Source organism: Manacus candei, unplaced genomic scaffold (genome assembly GCF_025592945.1).
Source record: "Manacus candei isolate 608988 ecotype Guabito, Panama unplaced genomic scaffold, ASM2559294v1 h1tg000026l, whole genome shotgun sequence".
Taxonomy (NCBI): domain Eukaryota; kingdom Metazoa; phylum Chordata; class Aves; order Passeriformes; family Pipridae; genus Manacus; species Manacus candei.
Genome location: NW_026138074.1, coordinates 1,349,877 through 1,361,290, shown reverse-complemented (window position 1 = coordinate 1,361,290; position 11,414 = coordinate 1,349,877).

Here is an 11,414-nt window from a genome sequence, read left to right as displayed (position 1 = left end):
CAACTGTACCGAAACTCCGTCCTCCCAAACGCCCCGTCGCCAAATCCGGGAGACTCTTGGGCTGTTGTGGAAAATCGTCCCCGGCGCTGGGACGGGGCAGCCACCGAGCCCGGCCCATGGCTCATCCCGGCCCACGGCTCATCCCGGCCCACGGCTCATCCCAGAGCCCCGGGGAGCCCGGGAAGGTGGCGGCGGGCCCCACTCACGTCGGCGGAAACGCGCTCCCGCTCTGCCCTTGTAAATATTTGTCAGGAAGCAGTTGCCAAAGAAAGTATCTCGTTATGCAATTTTTTTTTTTTTTTAATGGGAGAAGCGAGCTTCCACCACCACCACCCCCCTCAACACCTCCTCCTCCTCCCCTCCCGCCTCTCGCCTCTTTGGCGAGTCGTAAAAAACAGGAAAATACGAATTGCACAAGGTTTTTTTCGCGGCTTGCAGAGCCTGTGAAGGCACGTCTGTGGCGGCCTCTGCTCGGCGTGCACGGGCTTGCACAGCGAAATGTTTTACAGACTTTTTGCGTGTACCGTCTTGCACTGCAAAAATCTGTTTAATATACCGGGGGGGGGGGGGGAATTCGCACCTCCCTCCACATGAAACAAGGACCGTACATACTAACGTGGCTATCGAAAACATCCGTTGCTAGTAAAAGATGGATATTATTCTCCTCCCTCTCCACCCCCCCCGCAGTATAAATTTGCTTTGGCACGAGCTAATGTTGGGGGTTGAATCTTTAGTTTGCTTCGTGCAGCTTCTCGCCCCGTCAGACTCCAGTTCCCGCGGCTCCTGCAGCGGGGAGATGTGCAGTTCACAGAGGGGCTACCTTTATACCTGTTTTTTTTCCACTGATAATCCTGTTTTAAACAGGCTCCGAGTTTCTACTTAGAAAGTTGCGTTTAAAGATTTGTTTTTTCCCCGTTGATTTGTTCAGTCACATGTAGTGTTAGACTAAAGGAACCTCTTTCACAGGGCTACTTGATTTTCGCATAAACTCCTTTCTCTTGATCTTGGAGCTTTTTAAAACAGGGGGTTTCTCCTGAGCTGGGGGTTTTGTGGGGGAGTAGTGTAAGACTTGCTGCACACAAAAGACACCCCAGCCCTCATAGGTGGAACTGGCATGGGTAGCAGGGGGCCACAATCCAGTGGGGCAAGTGTAGGGGAGGGGTCCCAAGAATGTAGTTTAGCTGTCGCTACTAATATGGCACTGGGAAGGCAACAGTGATAAAAAATCCTGTTTTCCTCCCCACTCCTCCTGCTGCTGTGTGGCACTTAGTAATCAAACAGCCTCCCTCTGCAGTGGGTAACCTCTGGTCCCCACTAGTAAAAAATGAAACACCATCTGGTCAACCCTGAAATCAGAGGATCCAGAAATGCAGCTTTCCTTGTCGTGCTGTTTTCTCTTAGGACAGTTGCCCATTTTGACAGTGCTGGCCAGAAAAAGGGCAAGAATGAGGGCAACTGTCGGCAAGAGCTGGCAAAGAAAATCCTACCAGATCAGGGCCAGTGGCCTGTGAATGCTCATCACCTTCCTGGGGAGTTACTTGGTGCAGCTATGAGCCGAAGGACCTGGCCATTTGATTCCAATTTAAGATAAGAGCCAGAGAAAGTATTCCTGGTGATTGTTTTGAGCAAAAAAAAAAAAAAAAAAAAAGAGAAAAGGATGTGGGGGGAAGAGTTAATTTCTTTGTCCACCTTCCTTTCTCGACTGCCTTCCTCTACAACCTTGGGAAAATCTGCTCTGCCTTACCCTCTGTAAAATGGGAATAGTAATACTGACAGACCCCTCCTTTTAGATCCCTGGATCAAAGGTACTATATAAGTTCAAAGTGTTGTTTCTATAGGGCATTATTGCCAAATTCACTATAAGCGATTCCATTGGGTACTTGATAACAACAGTAGAATCAGTCAAACGCCCTTGATGCATTGCATGGTCCCAGATACCTTTCAGAGCCTCTTTGTGTGCCATCCCACCCCCTGAGGTCTGCAGGGATGGGGCTTTTGGAGCCTGGATTTTGCAGGAGCAGGAGGGGTACAGTCCGTGTCTTTGCTTCTGGCCCCTGAACTATGGACCGCTTTTCTTTTTGACCTGACGAGGACAACTGGAACTAGCCCTTTTAAAAACAGGTTTAAAACATACAACTTGTATATATGTATATATAAGTTTATTAAGGCCTTTAGTACCTAATGCTAAACTCTTGTTGATTTTTGGCTGCTTTACTTCTGCATGGATTGTTGTAATTTTAATCTGTATTTGTTTCACTGCAAAGTGGTTAGAATACTTTTGGACCTAGACACATTGCTAATAGAAATTTGGCTCATATTAGCTTTGCAATTTTTAACTATTAGGTAGCTAAACAATTTCTAAAATTGCACCTAAAAAAACTCCCCAAAACTCTCTTCCAGAAAAACAAGTATCTTAATAGCCAAAGTGTTGCAATTACGATTAACTATAACTTGTCACAGTGCTCTTTCAATTATAAACATGTTTCTAAAGTGCATTTTGTGTTTCTAATTTTTCTAAAATATGGTGTGTCAAGTTCCACTATCTAAACAAGAAGAGTAAATGTTATATTGGATATTACAGTGTGAGGCTTCATGAGTAAATTCACAAATAGTCCGATTATTCTTGCCTTTTTACTTTTTTTCCTTCCTCTTCAAGAAGCACTGAATGTGTATATGCAGCTTCAGAAGTTTCCTCCGAGCTCTTTTATACTTTAATAGGTTTGTTTTGGTGGCAGTTTGCTAGAAGAATATGCTGCAGACATATTTTTTTTTTCAAAAGGTCAAGCAGTCTCCTAACATATCCATTGTGTATCATTGCAGTAAGAAATCTTCAGTGCAAAGGAGAACTTCATGGTTAAATTTTAAAAGATAATTATTTAAATCTTTTTGTTAGTCTTTTTGGTTTTTTTTACATCCTTAGCACTGCTTTTGGAGAGCCAACTTTTAGCACGGTACAAAGCAGGAAGCCCATTAATTAAAAATAGCAAACAACTAAAGGTAAACTTAGTTGGTCACCTTTCCTTCTGAAGTCCTGGCATTTAACTATGTTTGTAAGAAACATACTAACGAATGAGTAGCCATGGCACTAATATGAGGACAAAGCAAAATTACCAATTACAGAAATATCTAGGGCTCTAGGCCTGAATCTTTGATTTCCCATATGGATCCTAAAAATGTATGCATAATTGGCTTCTAACCGTGCATGCTCTAGGAACATACTCAAGAATCAACTACAGATATTTTTTTCAGACACTGACTAAATATATATTCACTTGTCAGCAAAAAAATACATCATTCTGATCCTCTTAAACAGAAAGAAAAAAAGAAAAGAAATCTTCCAGCGAAGTGAAGTTGTAGTGTAACAAAAAAGTCACACATTTTCACTTTCATACGGGAGCGAAGGGGAAAAGAAAGGAGATGCTTGCAATATTTAAGCACTCTTTGAGACATGGGACTAATCCATGTAACTTCTACCTCATACTTGAGACCTACATTTTATTAATACACATCAAAATCTTTACTGTGTTAAAGCAAATAACTGTGCCATTCAGGCTCACTTTCAGTGAAAAAATATTTGTTCTTTATGGACAAAGAATAATAGAATTAGTCAAAATCAAAATAATGGTGAGATTTTACTTTTTTCCAAAATTATGAAAAAAACCGATATGAGTGTGTATCTGGGTTATTTTGAAGGAAATAAAGAGCCTGCAAATTAGTTATAAATTAGTACAGAAGATACCGACCAAAAAAATCATGTTAACTGGTACAAATGGCATAAATTGGAGTAGTCTTATAAACGTTGCTGCAAGCATCGGAAATAGAATTGTCATTGGCCACCAATTTGATTTTAAAAAAAAAGTTATTCTTTCCCTCTGTGTTCCTGTTTTGGATAAATGCAGTATGCCTTAATTTTTCCCTTTTTAATTCAGTACACATGAATTCCTATGAGTTCCTACAACAGTTTAACTTTATTTATCAAGTATGTTTCAGAAACTAAAAAAAAAAGGCTTCAGCTGATTTGGCAGCTGAGGCATTACTCATCAGGATATCTGATTACTAGCGTATTAAGCAATGGAACAGACTAAACATGAAGCATTGCACCTCCCAGTACATATAGTTTAATTACTATTAGCCAAACAAATATGGAGATGGCTTTATATTCAAAGTTTAATGCATGACCGTGTAAGCAAAGATCTGCAATACTGATCAAAATGTTGTCATTATCATGTCTATGACAGCACTTAAGTTTTCCTTTAAAATTTCTGTGTGCCTGTCCCTTAATGGTTATGGGTCTCGCTTTCCTCATTTAAAACAATTGCAATGGCTGTGTTCAGGCACCCTGGCAGAAAAGCTGGCCAGAAACACGGAGAAAAACAATAACAGTTGCAGAGGTGTGACACCTACCTCCTTCTTCCCTAATCAAACTACGTCCACATGAAACCCCTGATTTCCCAGAGTTGTAACCCTTTAATTGTCAATACTCTAAATATATAGCTGTACTCATATAGAAAGCTGTCTTTAAAAAGGTAGTTTATATATAATTTCCCCTTTTTCTTTCAATAGCTTTAGGCCAGATTTCCTTATTCTGAGTAATTGATTCTAACATATAATCTTAAAACAGAAGATAGTAAATTATTAAGACCTAATTTTTATGTTCAGACCACTCTTTCTTAATTACCGTGCAGTCTGAAAATAAGAGGGTATCAGAATAGGAGTTTCATTTGAACAAATCTCCGAACAGGCTGTGCGTGGACTAGGGCTTCAGAATTTCTCTATGCCACAGAAATATTCTCTCTTCCCTTTCTAGCTGAAACCCCCGAGCAGCTGTAAACACCTCATGCTGTCTAGAGGCTTGGCTCCCCTAACGCAGCCTGGTCATCTTAAGAATCCAGTGGTCAAATGAATTTCAGTGACCAGTAATCAAAATTTTCCTAAAAGCTTGCAGCATAGAGGTTGTTGTAGTTGGAGCATTTCTGCAGTTATGGCAAGAAAACACTGTATTTCCTAACGTCTTGGTTCTCGATTTCTCACCCGCATGAGATACGGGTAACACCATACTCCAGGCGTATTTACGGACACCATTGAAGAAAGGGTAGGAGCAATGGAGACAACAGCTAGAAACTCCAACGCCACAACGTGATTACAGTATGTTTTCCTTTCCTTGTTCTTTCAACTCACAGTAAATTTCATTCCAGCTCTTAGAAATCGTCATTCTTTCTCCCTTTTTATTTCAAAATGGTCGCATATTTTTCATTCACGAAAAGGTTAAAGGCGTTTCCCCATCGCAGGAGGGATTATCTTACCAGAGGATTCTGGGACTGCAGATGTATACTGCGGCAAAATCCTAAATTCATCGCAAAAAAAAAATCATTTCCAGAACCCAGCTGCTAAAAATAATAGAATTATAGTAAATCATTGATAAGATTAAAACATAAAGCCATTTTTATGTTCCAAAGTGCTCTAAAACATGAGTCTTTTCTCTTAATTCATTTCTTAAATAATGCAAATTTTAAAGTAGCTTTTCTATCCCAAGCACGCAGCGCCATGAAATCGATAATTTTTGATCTTTTGGTTAGTAGGCAACATGGTGAGCTATTGCAGTGACTGCAGGCAGCAGACATGTTCTTGTCAGCTAAAAATTTTCATATTGTTTTTGAGTCCATGGAGATTTGCGGATGGGATACAGCCAGTTACAGCTTCAGCTTACGCTTTGCTGGGGGGACGTAAACTACACTGTTTTAGATGCATGTATAGATATAGATATATGTTTTAAAAACAAGAAGCATTACTGGATTTTAAACAAAAAATTATGTAAAAAGAATGGCTGGTGTGATTATAATCGCATCATGCAGGGTCCACGGTTTCCATTTAGTGAAATTTCGCAGAGGGCAACTTCTTAAGAACATCCCTGCTGTGCAGAGTGAAAAGCATGAACAAACCAAAGACAGAATTCATCTGTGTTTATATTTTACAGACAATGAAAAACCTACTCTTTGTATGCCTTTTTTTCCACCTTATTATTTCACGAAAACTGCAGCATTTTCCCCGCCCCCACCCGAACACTCACCACCCCAGCACTGCGGTGTTCGGTCTTTCTTTCTTTCTTTCTTTTTTTCCATCTCTTCTTCTTTTTTGCTTTCACAAATTCTGCACGCGCCATCTTTGTCTATTGTTACTCTTTTCTAATTTCTCTTGCCCATTCTCTTTCAAATCAGCTAATAAACAGAGGGCTAAATGCCTGATCAATGCTTATGTGTTGTATTCTCCCCATCTTTTTTCTTTCTGAGTAATAAAATTTAACAAAACCCCCAAAACAACACCCCACGCCCCAAAATTTCTGTATTACCATAACCTGTTGTATACAGTGGTGATAAAAAACATTATTAACATAATAGCAACAGCTGCAGCCTAAATAGGAGCTATGAGATAATAAATGTGCTACAACAAATTAATTTGCTGCAGGTGCTTGTGCTCTGAACTGCGTAACCCAAGCCATTTCAAGTCTGAATACAATTATTATTCCCCCCACATGCTAAAACAAAGTGCAGAGTGAAATGTCCTGTTATTATAAATATCTTGTCCTGTCCCTCGAACATTTTTACCATCAGCAAAGAGTGGAAGAGAGGATTTTAAAACCTTAATAGAAAACTGTGGCATTTAAAAATATTTAACAAGGCTTCAAGTCATGTCCAGGCTTGAAGAGATAATGTCTGTTTAGACATTAATTTGCACCTATTGTCTCTTAACCAGAGCTCTATAGGTAAGGACACAGCGAGGTATTACATACATGCAATTGGCAAGGCAGGGGCTGTAAACATCTCATTAGTAACAGATGCATATTTGTATGTGTTGGCTCTTCCATTTACTTCATTGCAGAGGAAAAAAAAAATCTCTTTGCAATTTGGCTTGTATAATGAGCAGGGAACTAAGCAGGGGTTTTTACTGTTTTTTCTTCTGGTAAATACAGTGTTGATGGAAGCCAGTTACTAGTTACCTTACAGGCATGTACCAGTAGCATGTTGCAGCATTCTTCAGACTACAAAGATGGGAAGTTAGGTGAAGCCAAGTGGTCTCTTTTCATTTGGACACCGTGTGTAAAAATTAACCGTGTGGTTTTTTTCTTTATCTTTTTTTCCTCCCCCTTTTTTTTTACTGCTCACGGACCTAACTGTCTGAAACCTGGTGAAAAGGCAAAATTAAGGGCTCAGCTGTGCTGATTTTACTAGCTTTTTCGTTGCCACAGCATACACGCTGCTTTTTTTCTGTTTTCTTTGCAAATGTAATTAGAGAACTTGTGTGTTTTAAAAGATTGATTATTCTCACAGAGTAACCTTGAAATGTTCTTTCTACAGTCATGAAAAAAAAGTATTGTGTGTATCCTAAGAGAACTAATCAAACTAATGCCTCACACAGGACACTTATGCTCTGTGTTTTGGCGTGGCATTGTAGTGATCAGAGAAGCTCCACGAAACACTTGTGCTGAAGCAGGGCAGACACGGTGCTGTCTGGGAGGGTGGTGAAGATAGAGAGTCACAGTGAAACCCCACCAATTGTGCAACCCTCCATGGTGGTGAGGAGCGCTTGCTCACATGAGTCGGCCTGCGGAGGTCAATTGGATTACTCATGAGTAAGTGTGACGTTACACAACTCGTCCCTAAGCTAGAATTTGCATGTCTCAAACCCCTTTTACCCAAGGAAGAAAACATATAATCAGATAAGCAGAGATGTATATACTGCGCTAGTGAAAATGCTTTTGGTTTTAAGGCTGCTTTTGTGTCAAACTCTTGTTTTGTTTTCTGCGGCTTCTTCATGTCTGCTCCAGAGGATTGATTTTTAAGTTAGTAGCTGGGCTTAGCTTCAGCTTCCATCTGTGTCCATAGCTATTTTCTCAGAGTAACAACTGGGATATGAATTCCTAAAATGGAGACATTCATCTCCATAATGGTTCATGGTAATGTGTCTCCCAGTCATCATCCAAGTGAGTAAACAGAATAGCATTTCTGCGTATGAAGCATAGGGTGAAAATGTGCTTTCGCAAAATTCTGTACAGGTATTTCCACAGCCCAGTCAGTGTTTCCTTTCTCCTAAAGTAAAGCTGGTGCTACAAATGAGTGGTGCTTTAGGCTCTGTCCCTCAGATTCTTGGTATCTTGCTTGTGAGAGGCAACGTGTTACTCATGTTCTCAAAGGATGTCTGTCTAACTACATCACGCTGCTGCAGGTATCCAAGCACTGCCTGGCTGAGGTTATCAGGACCACAACTCACAGGAAAATACAAATCAAAACTGGAGAACTAAAGCAGGACTGAGAGGCAGGTTTTCAGGTTATTTAGGCACCTGGTGGAGTACTCTGTACTGTCCCTTGCTCCCGCTAGCTGGTGCTTTTGCAAATTTGCTGTCTGCCAAGTAAAAGACTTGCTTGGCATTCATCAGGAAAACGTGGAGAAACTATGGTTGACCTAGGCCTAACCAGCAGAAATATATGTGTTGGAGAACAGTGACTTTGCACAACAAAACATTACATGGTGGGAGTCATGGGTGGCTTTGTTAAGAAAGCATATGCAAATACTTTTGAAGATATTATACCACCTGATTAATTTAATGGAGGGGGGAGAGTAGGTACAACATGCCGCCTGTTTTCTATTATAAAACACTCCTCCTTCAGCAAAGAACGAAAACAAAGAGGAGATTTGATAGCTGACTCTGGAGAATAGCAGGTAGTTAAGTGCAAGACAACCCGTACAATGCAGGTAGTGTGACTGGCAACTTCGTATTGCTGTATGAATGACTGTATCAAAGTAGAGATTATTTTTTGTTCATGGGCTAATGTGGCTCACAATTAAGCTTTATTGTGAATGTTGAATGTGGGCCTAGTCCTCTCTGGTGCTGAGCACCCAATCCAGAAAGCATTTGTTGAAAGTTAAGGCAGGGTGGTGGGCCTTCCCTCATTAAAAATTAGCAAACAAACAAACTCCAAGCTGAGGGGTTGTGTTAATGCTTTATTGTATCTGGTAATATCTGCCCTTATGCATAATTATAAATTGATTTGCTTCACCTCAGTTTCTGCAACCTGTTCTTACTGAGATTCTATTTCTGCAAGCATATTCTTTAGCACTAGAAATGTGAACACAAATGCGTGAGTCTGAAGCACCTTCCTGGGCTGTGATCATCCAGAGATTCACCTGTTCATTGTTTGGGTTTTTACAATAATGTTTTGTTATTTTTTGTGTCAATATTTGCTGTCAAACTGGCTCTGCCTTTTTCCTTACACCCACCTTTCTCCCTGTGCGCTGCCAGCGAAGTGTGGTTTGACTGAAACCATTCCAAGAGATATTGCCATTTACAGCAGCGTCACTGGCTATAGTTTGTCAGGCAACATCCAGAGGGCTGGAGGGGAGACAGTATGTGGGCATACTGCTACGTGTGCCTGGGGGTCCCTGCAGCCCACCCCAGCTAGCCCACTCACCAGGCTGGAGAGAGCTGTGCCACATCTCAGGGCACAGGCGCTGTATGGCTGCAGGTTTTTGAGCCCTTCTGCAGGGCTGGACAAATCAGGCTCTCTTCCTTTACATCAGGTTGCCTCCAGCACAGAGGGATGGCTTGGAAAGTGTCTTTGGGTGAAGGTTTTAGCTCTGGGCACCAAAGCTTCTAGAAGCAGGAGTGGGAAAAGGGCTCTGCCAACTTTTCCAACAGATTTATATATCCCTGTGTAGGTGCCTGGGGCAGAGACAAACTACTATGATTTCTGGGAAGTCCTAAGTGACAAGGCTGGATTGACAGCTATTTCCTCCTCATAAGCTTCTTCCTTTGCCTTCCCAGTCTTGCTCTGTTTGCCATTGCCTTTCTCAAACGTGATGTTCTTTCTCCCATTTAGAAGCCACACAACTTCTCAAATTATAATTTTTTTTAAGCTAGTTAATGCCACTGCACAGTGGAGCCACTCTGCCATATAAAAAATATGGGGAGGCTTTCTGATGTGGTGCATGGTACTAAGGGACTCGAATATGGCTGAGCTTGTGCTGTGGCAGGAAGAAGGAGCTGATCAGGAGGTCTGTTGTGGGAGGAATCTGCAGTGTGAATGGGAAAAACTCAACAGAAGAAGGGGGACCTCAGCTGCCGGCACATCTCCTTTGAAGATCTCCACAACCATGTTGCTAGTAAACTCTCTCTTAGCAAAACATCCTGCCCCTAAAAAAAAGGAAAGTGGAGCACAGATTGCCAAAGGATTTTTGTAGTCATCCCCTCACCCTGTGAGTCTCCCATCCTGCCACTGTCACCGTGGAAGGTCCTGTAAAAGGGCAACAGTCCCTTTTAAGGCTCTGCTGTAGCTGGACTGAGGGGTAGGGGCACATTCCCTGTTTATGTAACTCATGCTTGTTGAATTTAGGATCCAAAGCATTTTGCTGCTACTAGAAATAGCCAGCACCCAAGTTTTTATTTGCTTTCAAACCCATTTGTCTCTAATATATTGTCACACCAAATTTCACCCATGTACATTGTTTTGTAAACTCTTAGGCTGTGATGTTCAGTGAGTGACTGCACAAGTTACATGGTCAAAGACAGGAGAGGGGATGATGTTCTAAACAGGTGAAAATAAGTGAAAAAGAGTAAAAATAATGATTTTTTTGGCATGATTTTTCAAAATAATAGAGGCCTGAGCAAGAAAAAAGAAGAAAAGTTTTTGGCATGGGCACAGATAAATATGAGTTTCACGTTTTTGCAAAGTACAGATGATCTGAATCTATTCATTATTTGAAATTCATATCTGGTCCTGTGCAAGAAGTGTAAAAACTGATACTGACTTTTAGGAATGTCCCTCAAGACCTTTATACACCTACATTCTGTTGCTTTTCCTTTCATCCTCTTGTCAGTCAATACTTAACCCTTTTGGATTCTGACCTTTTGGTACTGTGAGGGCTCAGTATGGAGCTGATCAGATAGTTAAAAGGATGTTCTTGCATATTTTCACAAATCAAAGCACCACACTTGGTTTACTGTGATTTGTGGGTTATATTATTGCAAATACAGAGGAGTTTGTTCACTGAGGCACTAAGTCTCTCAAAATCTTCCCTAATTTGCTTCACAAACCTCTATTTATTCATCCCATATATTTATTATTTTTTTATTCTTTCTTAAATATTGAATCAGATGTTTGAAAAGCACTCCATATCAAATCAGCAAGCATAGAAGTTTCCATGTGATTTTTACAGTCATTGAGCCCCCCTAAATAGACCAAGCAGTCTGAAAAAGAGTACAAGGCTGGTGAGTAAGTACGGATATAATTTTTAAAAATCCTCTGACCCAAATGGTGGTAAATGTGTAAAATAACTAATAAACAAAAAATATTCAACCATCTCTTCCCATTTAAAACATATCTAAGTATGTACCAACCTCAGGCTCATAGTAATATCCTTGA